Below are 16,107 nucleotides of genomic sequence, written 5' to 3' on the forward strand. Positions count from 1 at the left end.
TAGAACTGAGATGGAAGCAATGACAACACGGTTATGCTCACGAATAGGGACATGTTTCAAAAATACGAATGACGAATCAAATAATGAAATTAGAGAAGAAGTACAACCGATTTTGAAGGCTCACAATAATAGTTTAATTTCAACAGAAATCAGACAAGAGGAACAGGATAGAGAACAGGAAGAAACAGATCGCGTGTTAGTACAAAAATTTTCAGAATTAAATTTACAACGTGCACACGATAAGGAAGAAATAATTGAAAGAATCGAGGAATCCGTACCAAATGACAGAATAAATAACTTAACGCAACAGTGTGAACAGTTAACTACTAAATGTGACAACACCGAAACCCGAGTCGCGAGTCCTCAGGGGATTCACTACTCTAAGTGAATATGTGCCGTAGCGAGCATAGGGCCCCGAGCTGTAGTGGTGCTATTTCTCTTTTAGTTTTCTGTACCGCTGCCTACTCTTTTACTATTCTTTGCATCTGTCAAAACAACTCTTCGACTATCAATCTATCTAGTGAGTAAGTAAACAATAACCGGATTTGACTATTTACCTAAATGAGATTTCGAAAAGTACTGTTTGAACTTATTAATGTCCTCAGGGGATTCACTACTCTAAGTGAATATGTGCCGTAGCGAGCATAGGGCCCCGAGCTGTAGTGGTGCTATTTCTCTTTTAGTTTTCTGTACCGCTGCCTACTCTTTTACTATTCTTTGCATCTGTCAAACGAACTCTTCGACTATCAATCTATCTAGAGAGTAAGTAAATAATAACCTGATATGACGATTTTACCCAAATGAGATTTCGAAAATTACTGTTTGAACTTATTAATGTCCTCAGGGGATTCACTACTCTAAGTGAATATGTGCCGTAGCGAGCATAGGGCCCCGAGCTGTAGTGGTGCTATTTCCCTTTTAGTTTTCTGTACCGCTGCCTACTCTTTTACTATTCTTTGCATCTGTCAAACCAACTCTTCGACTATCAATCTATCTAGTGAGTAAGTAAACAATAACCAGATATGACTGTTTTACCCAAAAGTGACTTTGGAATTTACCGTTTGGACTTACTATTTTCTGCAGCATTCATTTGTACTCTAAATGAAATTTTACCTGTTTATCTTCGTGACAACATTACTTCGTATGTTGACGATATTCTTATTGCTAAACGTTCTTGGAGTGAGCACAACAAAATTTTGGATTCATTGTTACGTATTTTTGCAAAAGTTGGCATTACTGTGAACTTAGAAAAATCTGAATTTGGTCGTTCTCAGGTGAAATTTCTCGGTCACATTATTTCTACAGAAGGTATTCTCCCTGATCCAGAAAAATTAGACGCTATTCGTAATTATGCTGTTCCTGCCACAAAACGTGATGTTCGTAGTTTCTTGGTGTCTGTAATTTTCTTAGACGCTTTGTTAGTTTGGACGATTTGGCCACACCTCGTTTTTGCGATCTATCTGGAAAGTTCTTTTTAAACGAAAATCGGTCGACAACTCCGTTTGGTTAGTTTGTATTCCTGATGAGTGGGTCAATAAATTGATTTGGTACACGCATTTCAGTTATGCACACTTTGGTCCCCGAAAATGCTTTCACAAATTACGAGAAAATTGTTACTTCAGTAATATGGAAAAACGTATTCGATCTGTTCTTGCCAAATGCAAATTATGTCAAATGGCTAAGCCTCCAACGATTTCTCACAGAGCACCGTTGTTTCCCATCATTCCAGCGAAATTAAAGGAGATGGCTGCAGTTGATTTGTTTGGTCCAGTGGTTCGTTCTACTAATGGTTTTGCGTACATTTTCGTAGCAGTGGAGTTGACATCAAAATATGTGTGTTTTACACCGTTACGCAAAGCAACAGCTCGTTCAGTATCTAACGCTTTCATCAAACATTTTCTTAAAGAAGTTGGTCATGTTGATAAGGTTATATCAGATAATGGATCACAGTTTCGTTCTAAAATTTGGCTTCGTACTCTACAGCGTCGTAAAATTAAACCAATTTTCATTTCACTTTTTCACCCTCAATCTAACGCTTCAGAGAGATGGATGAAGGAAATCAATAAATTGTGCCGTCTTTATTGTCATCAGAATCACAGAACTTGGGATCAGTATCTTCATATTTTTCAAACCATTCTGAATGAACTCCCTAATGACTCAACTTCTTTACCGCCTCTATTGATATTAAAAAATAAAGTACCAACAAATCGCATTTCTGAAATCGTTCCTTTTCCGCCTTCACGGAAACTACGGCATTCTGAAGTTGTGAACATGGCTCTACGAAATATTGCAACTGCGGCTGCTAGAAGAGAGAAATCAGCTAAACGTCCTGGTCGTTTAAAAACTTTTTCAGTTGGTCAAAAGGTATTAATTAAGTCTCATCGTTTATCTCACAAAGGAAAAGGCTTGTGTCGCAAATTTTTTCTGCTTTATAACGGTCCATACAGAATTCGCAAAATTATTCATGATAACGCTGTTGAAGTAGAAACTCTTAAATCTCGACGCTCTAAAGGAATACATCATATATCAAACGTTAAAATTTTTGTGGAATGACATACTTGTGAAAAACTGACAGCTAGATGTAAACATGCGGAGAGTACAAGGATGCCGCGCTGTGTTTTGGCGGCGGCACATACTCAAAGCAACAGTCAAGTCTGCGCGCCGCACAAGGCCGTCGTTGACCGAGAACAATAGCTTCCTACGTCACGCGCCCACAGCTGATCGAGCGCTCAGTGCGAATGCACTGACAGCCGTAAACAAATACTCAGTCTAATTTCTCCGACTAAATTCTGTATAAAGCTATAAGGACTTGTTGAATTGTGTTATTAACATTCAGTATTTTGCAGGATACGGTTGTATAAAATATTTAAGAACTTCAGGTAAATTCTGTGCGTGTCCGGCGTTAAGACGACCTGCTATCGAGAAAATTTCAGGAAGAATGTAATTTCGAAGAAGAAACTAATAAACTAAAAAAGGTAACTGTTAATTGAGTTCATTTTTCAGGTAACATATTTCCACTTAGGTACGTACTTTAGATGTAATTTGCTGCTCGCGATTACGTGACTCATACCTTGTGCTAATTTCATGTTCTATGAATTTACTTGTGAAGCGACGTGCTTGTATACATTTACTGATTTTGACAATTATTGATTAATGAACTGGGTTGTGACTTGTATATATTATGCATCGCTTGGCTGCACTGCTTTTTCACTGATGTCATATTTTTAATTATGTGCCTGCTGTGCTTATTTATTTAAATTATAATTGTAATCTGATTAATTGTGCTGACTATGATTATGTATGTATGTTGTACTTTGTCATTTATCTGCTTGCGCCTCCATGTTTACTTGCTAAGATGACATATGAACATTTATTTGCTTATGCTGATATGATGCTAATGACTTGTTTATTACGTAAGATATATGTTTACTGCTATGCGTATGGATTACATATTTACACATTTCTGTTTTGTTGCCATAACTGCTCTTTAATTTGGTGTATAGAAATGCTGATATACTGTGTATAAACATAGAGTTTAGGTCACACTACTGTATTAATTATAGATTGTTCGCTTGGCAAAGCCTCGTTGTAAGAATTGTGCTGCATCCACTTGTTGACATTCTGTTCTCTACTGGTATATTTACTCGCTATTGCATGTTTTGCTTACGCTCAGTGCCATATTTTTAAGATAAAGAAAATTAACTGCTATAATTCGACGAACGACATTAGTACAAGAAAGTCATAGAAGTCACATGAGCTGAGGTTTTATGGAAGCTGTATACATTTATGCTAATAGGAAGGAAGCTAACGACATGACATACCAATACTAGGTTTAGACCATTGACAGTTATTACACTGCATTTTTCGTGAGCAATTGAAATAGGAAGTGACACTTGACACAGGAAATACTCCACATGTTTGCTTCTGTCTGCCATAATTCTTGAAGTAGTGTACACACTGTGAAATATTATGATTATTCACACTCCGTAATCTTACTTAATTACTGAGAGTTATTCGAACTAAGTCTGTTAGAGGTCAGGTATGCATTTCTTTTATTTAATGATGGACAAGGAACCAAAATGTATCTTATAATTTATAATGAGTAGAAAATTTGGGTCAGATGGATTACACAGAGGTTGTGTGTGGACACTGTGTCTTCGGATTGTATGGGATGCTGAATTGAAGTTGCATTAGGATTTTATCTGTACTTGTTCGAGGAGACTGACTAGAGGAAAGAGTTGTTATGGAAGTGAAATGATATTGGTGCTGAGGTTTATATTTATCGACGTATTATTGAGGTATAGAGATTATATGAAGTTGTTGATTATTGGAGTTTTTGTGAACAAGAGGTAAGGTAAATGATATTGATGATAAGACGTATTGAAGAGGTATTATTGAGGTATTATTGAGATTATGTGATGCTGATGATTATTGGAGTTTTGGTGGATAAGAGGTAACGTAAGTGAGGAGCATATTTTTTTTTTTTGTTATTGGTCTTATGGAACAAGGAGGATGAAGATAGCAGACTAGAACACTAAAATAGAAGGAAGATAGTCTATACACACACTTTGTTAAATAACTAAGCAGTATATACTTTTTTTTGAAGAGAGGAAGTAATTGCATATCTTGGCTCACTGACATTTGTTCAACAACAGTACATTTTGATCTGGCTTGGCAAACATTGGTCTTGACATGATGACTATGACGTTGACTAACTATTATTGACTGTTATACATTGCTGCCAGTACTACTTGATACACATGATGAACATCAGATTTAGACAGAATTACATTTACACAATTAACACTATTCAATTACACAGTAGTACTTAATGTGGATGAGAGATGAGTGAGTGTGTTTTGTGTGTTTTCCTTTCCTAATCCTAACCACCTATCTCCTAAATATTATTTTATTTGTTTGTAGTGGCTTGCACTGACACCCAAAAATATTATAGGTTTATTGGTATTTGTGTATTGTAATAGTTAATAGGACAATTATCTGACATCATTTGTGTGTTTGTTATGATTTGTATGTTACTGTAAAAGCATTTGTATGTGTATTCCAACTATTGTTCATGCCTGAACTGTCTGATTAGTGAAGATAAATATTCTGAACTGTTACCTGCACTTTTCAACATGATGTGTGACATTAGGACATGTTTAATTTGTGCTCATAAACTCTGATGGACAGTGTGATCAGTGCTAGTGAGTTTGATCGAACTGCTTCTGCAGAGAGATGTGACTTTTTGCTGTCTGCACCTACTCAATATTGCTGGGTGCCACTGATGGACTGCTTCTACTGAAAAGATGTCCCCTGTTGCTGTGTGCACCTGATCAACATTGCTGATGCCACTAATGGACTGCTTCTACTGAAATGGTGTCACTTGTTGGTGTCTGCACCTGCTCTCAACATTGCTGGGTGCAACTGATGAACTGTTTTTACTGAAATGAAGTCACTTGTTGCTGTCTGCACCTACTCAACATTGCTGGGTGCCTCTGATGGACTGCTTCTACTGAACTAATGTGACTTGTTGCTGTGTGTACCTCTGGAACTTTACTGGGTGCCACAGATGGAACTGCTTCTACTGAAATAATGTCACTTGTTGCTGTCTGCACCTACTTAACATTGCTGGGTGCATCTAATGAACTGTTTCTACTGAAATGAAGTCACTTGTTGCTGTCTGCACCTACTCAACATTGCTGGGTACCTCTGATGGATTGCCTCTACTGAACTAATGTGACTTGTTGCTGGGTGTACCTGCTAAACTCTACTGGGTGCAACTGATGGACTGCTTCTACTGAAAAGATGTCACCTGTTAGTATCTTTTTTTTGTATAAACTAATCATTGAAAGCATTTTATGTGAACATTTGTATAAACTGATTTTTTGTATATTGTGTAAACTATTATGTAAAGCCACATGCATGAAAAGAAGTTGTATTGCTTACTGTATTTCATATATTAGGTTAGTGAAAGGTCAGTGCAAAGCCAAAATTTTTAACTAATTATGTGATATTTAGGTATTAATATTATCTTTTATTTTTGTCTGTATTTTTCTGGACGAATTTGGTGGTATTTTCACCACCAATGCTGCCAAAAATACCATCAAATTCTGGCCTGTGGAGGAGGGGCATATGAAAGGTGGCTACACTGTGCCACTGCGCCAGAGATTGCGCCAAAGAGTACTATTAAGCCGCCTCCACAGTGCGTGTTAAGAGATCGTAGCAGTCAGTGCGTGTTTAGAGTTCGTAGCAGTCAGTGGTAGTAGAGAGCTCGTAGAGTGCAGTGCTTGTTGTGACATCGGAGAGGACAGTGTGTGTTAAGAGTTCGTACCGAGATGTGCTAGTGGGCACTGCTTGTCGTGAAATCGGAGGGATATGTTGTAGTAAAGAGTGTTGTTCCATGTCTTATGCAGTTATTTGATGGGAGAGATAGCAGATGTTATTGTAATGAGTGCATTTCGTCAATATATATGAAGGTAAAATTTATAATGTTCCTTTATTAGTTGTGTATCTGAAATAATGTGTCACTACAGGTTCAGTCAACAAAGCATCTGGCTTGTGTTCTTGGATTAGAGTGTAATTGTGATTTTTTTGCGTAATTGTAGTTTTTCTAAATTTCTTTTGTCACGTCAGCATAGTTGGTATTTAAAAATTCTTATCTTGTTGGAAAAGAACCGTGCCAGATGTGGACGTTGAGCCACACTCCCACATACAGAACAGCTACACTAGTGCTTATTGGTTTTGTAGATTGTTATAGTTGCTGGGGTCTTAATTAATTAACTGTGTTTACGAAAATTTTCTTACATTATTCTTTGCAGTCAGATTGCGTAATAATTCTAGTCAGGGCCAACCGATTACGAGACACTGCGTAATCGGACATACTAAAAAATAAAAATATTTTCAATCATATTTAATTAAGCCCCCACGCACCGTGCACTATTCAGTGTCCCCTCGACGATCACCAGTGGTGTACGGCCAGTGTAGGAGATCGCTCCCCACACCATGATGCCGGGTGTTGGCCCTGTGTGCCTCAGTCGTATGCAGTCCTGATTGTGGCGCTCACCTGCACGGCGCCAAACACGCATACGACCATCATTGGCACCAAGGCAGAAGCGACTCTCATCGCTGAAGACGACACGTCTCCATTCGTCCCTCCATTCACGCCTGTCGCGACACCACTGGAGGCGGGCTGCACGATGTTGGGGCGTGAGCGGAAGACGGCCTAACGGCGTGCGGGACCGTAGCCCAGCTTCATGGAGACGGTTGCGAATGGTCCTCGCCGATACCCCAGGAGCAACAGTGTCCCTAATTTGCTGGGAAGTGGCGGTGCGGTCCCCTACGGCACTGCGTAGGATCCTACGGTCTTGGCGTGCATCCGTGCGTCGCTGCGGTTCGGTCCCAGGTCGACGGGCACGTGCACCTTCCGCCGACCACTGGCGACAACATCGATGTACTGTGGAGACCTCACGCCCCACGTGTTGAGCAATTCGGCGGTACGTCCACCCGGCCTCCCGCATGCCCACTATACGCCCTCGCTCAAAGTCCGTCAACTGCACATACGGTTCACTTCCACGCTGTCGCGGCATGCTACCAGTGTTAAAGACTGCGATGGAGCTCCGTATGCCACGGCAAACTGGCTGACACTGACGGCGACGGTGCACAAATGCTGCGCAGCTAGCGCCATTCGACGGCCAACACCGCGGTTCCTGGTGTGTCCGCTGTGCCGTGCGTGTGATCATTGCTTGTACAGCCCTCTCGCAGTGTCCGGAGCAAGTATGGTGGGTCTGACACACCGGTGTCAATGTGTTCTTTTTCCCATTTCCAGGAGTGTACCTAGAGAAAGCCTTCCACAATGGAAGGTACAATATTGTACGAAAACGAGGTAAAGTGAAAAAAACACCAATGCATAAAAAAAGCCGGCTCAAAGAAAGTGAAAAACTGCCAAAAGTGAATGTTGCATCACTTCTCTTTCGACCTTAACGGCGCAAACAACGCAGGAAAAAGAAGCTGTTTGCAGAATATGTGAACAAGAGGCAGAGACACGGCGAACAAATTGTGCACCAGTTTTATAATACTGCTTTTAATCTATAAATACCGAAACATATACAGGGTATAACAACAAGATATGGCCAAACTTCCATGAATCATTCCTCACACATTGAGAAAGAAAATATATTATTTTGACATTGGTATGGAAACGATTTCCGTATTAGAGCTCAGTTTCTACAACTCTTCAACATATTAATCACGGGAAACATGTAGTACAGTATAAAACACATTACTAAAAAACTGTTCAATGTGCCCTCCGTTAACAAGGATACATCAACCCGCCCTCATATTGAATTCCTGATGGGCTAATGCATGGCTGGAGAATTGTTTATTGTTTCGCATCTTTCCACAGTACGAGCACTAAGACTGTACCTCTTGTACTGGGGTCCATTGCACAGGAGCTTTCAAATGCCACCTCCCCCCCCCCCCCCCCCAATCCCTCGCAAATAAAAGTCTAGTGAGTAGTATAGTACCGGAGAGCGCGATGGCCAAGTTTGGTTCAAATGGCTCTGAGCACAATGGGATTTAACTTCTGAGGTCATCAGTCCCCTAGAACTTAGAACTACTTAAACCTAACGACATCACACACATCCATGGCCGAAGCAGGATTCGAACCTGCGACCGTAGCGGTCGCTCGGCTCCAGACTGTAGCGCCTAGAACCCCTCGGCCACCTCGGCCGGCGTGACCAAGTAATTGGTCCACCTTTATCTATCCAACTCTCACTAAATCTGTTATGTAGATGTCCACGAGCATTAACACTGAAATGAGGAGGAGCTTCAACGTGCGTGAAGTACTGTTTTGTCACACTCCAAACGGCCCGTGTAGCAGAACGAAAGTATGGTAAGTTTCTCCGTTGCGCCTGGGTGAAAGAACGAGGCCCTAATAATGTCGGCCCAAACACCGACAGAAAATCTTTGTTGATGACGTCATTCCACAATTTCGTGTGGATTCTCGACAACCCATAAGAAGGGAGTGGACTCAACATTACACCTTGGGGGACTCCATTTGTGATTTCTCCCTTCTAATTAATTTTTTTCCTCCTTTCCAACAGTGAATTATTCAGCACAGCTTTTTGCATTTTGTTTGTTAAGTACACTCCTGGAAATTGAAATAAGAACACCGTGAATTCATTGTCCCAGGAAGGGGAAACTTTATTGACACATTCCTGGGGTCAGATACATCACATGATCACACTGACAGAACCACAGGCACATAGACACAGGCAACAGAGCATGCACAATGTCGGCACTAGTACAGTGTATATCCACCTTTCGCAGCAATGCAGGCTGCTATTCTCCCATGGAGACGATCGTAGAGATGCTGGATGTAGTCCTGTGGAACGGCTTGCCATGCCATTTCCACCTGGCGCCTCAGTTGGACCAGCGTTCGTGCTGGACGTGCAGACCGCGTGAGACGACGCTTCATCCAGTTCCAAACATGCTCAATGGGGGACAGATCCGGAGATCTTGCTGGCCAGGGTAGTTGACTTACACCTTCTAGAGCACGTTGGGTGGCACGGGATACATGCGGACGTGCATTGTCCTGTTGGAACAGCAAGTTCCCTTGCCGGTCTAGGAATGGTAGAACGATGGGTTCGATGACGGTTTGGATGTACCGTGCACTATTCAGTGTCCCCTCGACGATCACCAGTGGTGTACGGCCAGTGTAGGAGATCGCTCCCCACACCATGATGCCGGGTGTTGGCCCTGTGTGCCTCGGTCGTATGCAGTCCTGATTGTGGCGCTCACCTGCACGGCGCCAAACACGCATACGACCATCATTGGCACCAAGGCAGAAGCGACTCTCATCGCTGAAGACGACAGGTCTCCATTCGTCCCTCCATTCACGCCTCTCGCGACACCACTGGAGGCGGGCTGCACGATGTTGGGGCGTGAGCGGAAGACGGCCTAACGGCGTGCGGGACCGTAGCCCAGCTTCATGGAGACGGTTGCGAATGGTCCTCGCCGATACCCCAGGAGCAACAGTGTCCCTAATTTGCTGGGAAGTGGCGGTGCGGTCCCCTACGGCACTGCGTAGGATCCTACGGTCTTGGCGTGCATCCGTGCGTCGCTGCGGTCCGGTCCCAGGTCGACGGGCACGTGCACCTTCCGCCGACCACTGGCGACAACATCGATGTACTGTGGAGACCTCACGCCCCACGTGTTGAGCAATTCGGCGGTACGTCCACCCGGCCTCCCGCATGCCCACTATACGCCCTCGCTCAAAGTCCGTCAACTGCACATACGGTTCACGTCCACGCTGTCGCGGCATGCTACCAGTGTTAAAGACTGCGATGGAGCTCCGTATGCCACGGCAAACTGGCTGACACTGACGGCGGCGGTGCACAAATGCTGCGCAGCTAGCGCCATTCGACGGCCAACATCGCGGTTCCTGGTGTGTCCGCTGTGCCGTGCGTGTGATCATTGCTTGTACAGCCATCTCGCAGTGTCAGGAGCAAGTATGGTGGGTCTGACACACCGGTGTCAATGTGTTCTTTTTTCCATTTCCAGGAGTGTAGATTCAAACCATGATTAATGTAATTGTGAAGAAAAGTAATATAGAGTTTCTGGGCCCATGTCCATGGACCACATTTTCTTCTACATCTACCTCTATACCTGCAAAGCACCGTGAGGTGCATGGCAGAGAGTACATCCCATTGTGCGAGTTATTAGGGTTTCTTCCTATTCCATTCACGTATGGAGTGTGGAAAGAATGATTGTTGACTGCCTCTGTGCGTGCAGTAACTATTCTAATCTTAGGGTTACCAGACGTCCGCATTTACGCGGACATGTCCTCATTTTCGACGTGAAATGTAGCGTCCGCATACATTTTTGCGATTTCTGTTAACGGCTTCATTTTTTTATTTCAGATTGAAGATCTTTTGATTTTTGTTTTCATGTCGTATCGTCAACAATTTACGTACTTTTTACTTCGGCCATTGAATTATTGGCTTAAATTCGATCTGTTACACTCACAAAATCGAAAATATCGATTTGTATTGCATACAAATTATGTATTATCTTTTACTTTCGAGATAGCTGCTTCGACCATAGGTAGTATCTATGGTCAAAGCACAGCTGTGATTGCCTACGTGCTGTTTGTTTGTGTGTGACACACACGCTTTTAGCGAACTTGTTGATCATCCAGCTGCATTTTTACTTTCCGTATTCATCTTATTGGGTAAGTTCCGTGAATTTCAAAATATAGCTTATGGCACCGAATTGTAGTTAAGTTTTCTAAGTGAAAACCTTTTCATGGTTTAGCTGAACAATACGTTCTGATCATTCTTTGTTTAACTTTTGTTTAAGATAATTTCTCATCATGCCAAAGAGGAAGTGTGCATTTACGGATAAACTCCGAGAAAAATATCCGAGCTTTCGTCCTGGAAGAGTTCTATGGGAAGCAGAATGTATGGTTTGTTGCCCAGGGACCTATGTATCTCTAGCAAATCACGGCACCAGCGACCTGGAAGTGCACATGAAAACAGAAAAAACATATGAAGTGTGTTAGAGGTGCAAGTTCGTCAGGTAAAGTGAGTAATATTTTTACAAAACCCTGTGCTGAAGTGGACACCAAAGTAAGTGCTGCTGAAGGAACTCTTGCTTACCACATCGTGTTTCACCACAGCAGTTACAAATCTATGGACTGTACCAGCGGACTGTTGAGAGAAATTTTCCATGACTCGTCCATATCATCAAAAATCTCGTGTGGACGTACCAAAACTGAAGCAATAGTGAATTCAGTTCTAGCACCTCATTCACTAGAATGCATCATGAAAGATCTGGAGTGCATTCTTCTGCTGGTGTCTCGACAGATGCTAGCAACCATGGGAATATTAAAATGATCCCCGTTATAGTTCATTACTTTGATCACAGGGATGGAGGACTGCAAATTAAACTTCTAAATATAGAAAGTAGACCAAATGAAACTGCAGAAACTATTTCAACATATATCACTGATACGCTTAACAAGTTTAAAATTACGGACAAATGTGTGGCGTTTGGTGCTGATAGTTGCAACACAATGTTTGGTGGCATTAAAAGAGGTGATGGAAATAATTTATTTGCTAATCTAAAGAGGGTACTTAACAAGGTATTGGTTGGAGTGGCATGTCCTGCTCATGTTCTTAATAACTGCATTCAGCACGCAACTGACCTCCTTGGAACTGACTTACAAGGATTAATAATGCAAATTTATAATCATTGTTCGATATACACTGTCTGTATAGAGACACTAAAGAAATTTTGTGATTTTTTCGAAATAGAGTACCAACAACTTCTCAGCTATAGCAAGAATCGATGTCTGTCACTATTTCCAGCCATTCAGAGACTTACAGAGATGTTTCCCGCTCTGAAATCCTTCTTTCTGTCACAAAACAAACCTCCAACAGTCCTAAAGAATTTTTTATGGACCCTATCAATGAGCTATATCTATAGCATATCCAATCTTTGGTTGGCATTTTTCATAATTATATTAGTATCTTAGAAAAGGAAGAAAACTCCTTTATCGATGTCATGGATGTACTGTATTCCCTTGGTGGTGTTCTTCAGCACAGAAAAGATGAAAATTTTATATCTTTGAGTGTGAAAGAAAGATTGTTTCAAAGGGAAAATGATGGTTATGCTTTGAAGGTGAAGGATTTTAAGTGTCATGTTGGTACCTTCTATGAATGATGTTTGGAGCAACTGAATATGTGGATGGAACCATTTTGTGAATTTTCTTGTTTTAAGTGGCTCGATTTTTCAGATATATCGTGGTCTTACGTGGAAGAATCAATCAAATATATTAAAATTGACGATGAAAAGTGCTTTGATCAGTTTTCCAGTTTAAAAAAACTCATAGCCACATATGATGGAAAATCAGAAACGGCGCTTAAAAAGTGGTGCAAGTATGTTGAGTCGTGTAGCAGTGAGGAACAGTTTAGCGAGTTAATTAACATTGCACAATTCTTCTTCGCGTTGCCAGCCCATAATGCTTGTGTGGAGAGGTTGTTCTTAATAGAGGCACAGTGGTCAAAGGAGAGAAACAGACTCACTATTGACACTGTAAAGGGAATTGCAATGGTGAAATTTAATTTTAGAAATTTGAATTGCAAGAACTTTTTGAAATATTTGTGTCAAGAAAAGAAACTTTTAAAAAAGATTCAATGAAATGAAAAATACGTAGGTGTGTGAGATGTGTGTAATGTTTTTATTTTTTTTCTTATGTAATAAATTTAAGAAATAGAAAGTGTCCCCTTTTTCCATCCTAAAATATGGAAAATGTCCTCTTTTTGGCATTCCGAAATATGGTAACCCTATCTAATCTTATCACCACGATCCCTGTGTGTGAGAAATACAGAAAACCAAAAATTATTAATTTATGCGAACATTACTCATTGAGAAAAACAGTCTGGATGAAAGTACTTTAAAATGGATGATAAAGTCTCGACTATAAAAACATTTATTTCGACGGTAAGCGGTTTCGTTCAGTGTTTGACCATCCTCAGACCCTCGTATCATGATGGTAGGTGAGTGGAGCGAGTGCTATAACTCCACGTACGCCAACTGCTCAATAATAATTGATTCCCTGTACACTTTCCCAAAATTCTGCGGTCACTGTTGACGAGTTTGGGTGTACTGCGGTGAGTTGGCTACAGGTAGCGCTGCAGTTACGGCTGTACCCCGCTGTGCGGCGCTGCATGTTGCGTCTGGACGCTAGAGTGCAGTGCTAACGGCCGGAAGGGCTGGGTTTGGCCGGTCAGCCGACGTCACGCCATATGACGTCACCGCCGCCCGGCGGCGTGCCGTTTCCTCCGCGCCAGCACAGCATCTCAGACACCCAGCGGCCAGCAGCGTCTGCTGTAGCAGGCCTTGAACAGCTGAGCACGCACGGGCGCACAAACACACACAGACAGCGGTGGTCTAGCGCATTGGGCCTCTTAACGTCCGCTAGGCTAGTGGCTTCTTCGGGGGCTGGCCGCTACTTACACTGCCCGAGCGTCTGGAGAAAATTGTGGAAACATGAAGCAACTTCAAAACGTGACACGTAACTGTGTTTCACTTATTGTGAGTCGCTAGTTCAAATGCTCAAAGCCAGAATTACGTCGCAGAAGTTCAGAGTTCGATTCTCCGTAGATCTGAAGACTTTTTCTGGGTTATCTTCACCTTAAGTACTTATAAGCACATGAAAAATACTCGTGATGTGGATTTCACTTTGAATCCTCACCTTCCGCCTTCCGCCACACACTAGCCCCCCCCCCCTTTCCCCGAACTCGTACAAACTATCGAAGAAAGTGGAAGGAAGGTCATGGTTCCGCAAACCGTTGATTTATTTATTAACCTAGCGAAGTGAGGTCCTTTCATGGGGCCTGTGCTCAGTAAAGCCCCGAGCAATTCAAAGCAGTTTGCAGTAGCATCGCACCATCAATTTTTAACACTGGCAAAGTTAGAAGCACAGGCAAAAGCCAATACATTTGATTCTTCGTGCTAATCGGTATAGTGCTAATAATAAGTGTTGAATAATAACTCTACTGAAGGATCAGCAGTGGGTAAATACAACAGAGTCTCTTTAATTACAGAAAGCAGATACTAATCTTGTCTTAAATCCGTATTTAAAATCCTACCGTGACCAATTCAAGACTTTAAAAATTCAACTTTAGGCTTAGTTCTTGGGACGTCGGCTTGCAGCGTACACAAGGCGAACATTTTATTATATAAGTGACTAACCTCATGAATTTGATCATTGTTGTTGTTGTGGTCTTCAGTCCTGAGACTGGTTTGATGCAGCTCTCCATGCTACTCTATCCTGTGCAAGCTTCTTCATCTCCCAGTACCTACTGCAACCTACATCCTTCTGAATCTGCTTAGTGTATTGATCTCTTGGTCTCCCTCTACGATTTTTACCCTCCACGCTGCCCTCCAATGCTAAATTTGTGATGCCTTGATGCCTCAAAACATGTCCTACCAACCGATCCCTTCTTCTAGTCAAGTTGTGCCACAAACTTCTCTTCTCCCCAATCCTATTCAATACCTCCTCATTAGTTACGTGATCTACCCACCTTATCTTCAGCATTCTTCTGTAGCACCACATTTCGAAAGCTTCTATTCTCTTCTTGTCCAAACTGGTTATCGTCCATGTTTCACTTCCAACATGGCTACACTCCATACAAATACTTTCAGAAACGACTTCCTGACACTTAAATCTATACTCGATGTTAACAAATTTCTCTTCTTCAGAAATGATTTCCTTGCCATTGCCAGTCTAAGATCATGTTGTCATCAAAATGTCGTTGCAGCTTCACACGAGTAGGCCTAGTCTCCACGGCCGGATTACTTGTCTGACGTAGGAGTGACAAATAATATGTAACAGACGTTCCTCGTGAATCAGTCTGTCTAAATCGTATTTTAATCCCTATAGTAGCTCCTGAGACTGGCCTTCACATACAGACAGAAAAAAGAGATGGGGGGACTTCAAAGCAGTGATATGCACTTTGGAAATATGCAGCAGAACCAGCGAAGATATCGTTACACCAATGCATAGTGAGACTCTGGATCAAAGAACTACCAAAACATTGGACTACAGCTATAATCTATCCACTACACAAAAATGGAGACAAATCAAATTCAGACAACTACGGAGGAATTTCCCTTTCGGTTACCACATATAAATTCATGTCAAGAATTCTATACAATCGTTGTAAAAGATCTACTTGAACAAGGAGGATTTAGACTCTGGACAAGCTGAACAGAACTGATAATCACATTGAAACTAGTAATGGCTTACTACAAAAGGAGACAAAAACAACAATTCATAACTTCTATAGAATGTGTCCATAGATATTCAACGATGAAGATACTAAGGGATTTCAGTCTCCATCCCAAATTCATAAAAATGATAAACTTAGCTCTAAAACCAAATCTAAAGTAAAGTTTAGAGGAGACATATCTTAGCTATTTACGATGAAAGCAGGGTTAAGACAGGAAGATGGCTTGTCGCCGTTACTTTTCATCCGTTCACTCGCGTACGTGATGAGGGAATGGTACAAAGAAAATCCTAAAAACATAAGAATTGGAACC

Source organism: Schistocerca serialis, chromosome 1 (assembly GCF_023864345.2).
Source record: "Schistocerca serialis cubense isolate TAMUIC-IGC-003099 chromosome 1, iqSchSeri2.2, whole genome shotgun sequence".
In the NCBI taxonomy this organism is placed as follows: Eukaryota; Metazoa; Arthropoda; class Insecta; order Orthoptera; family Acrididae; genus Schistocerca; species Schistocerca serialis.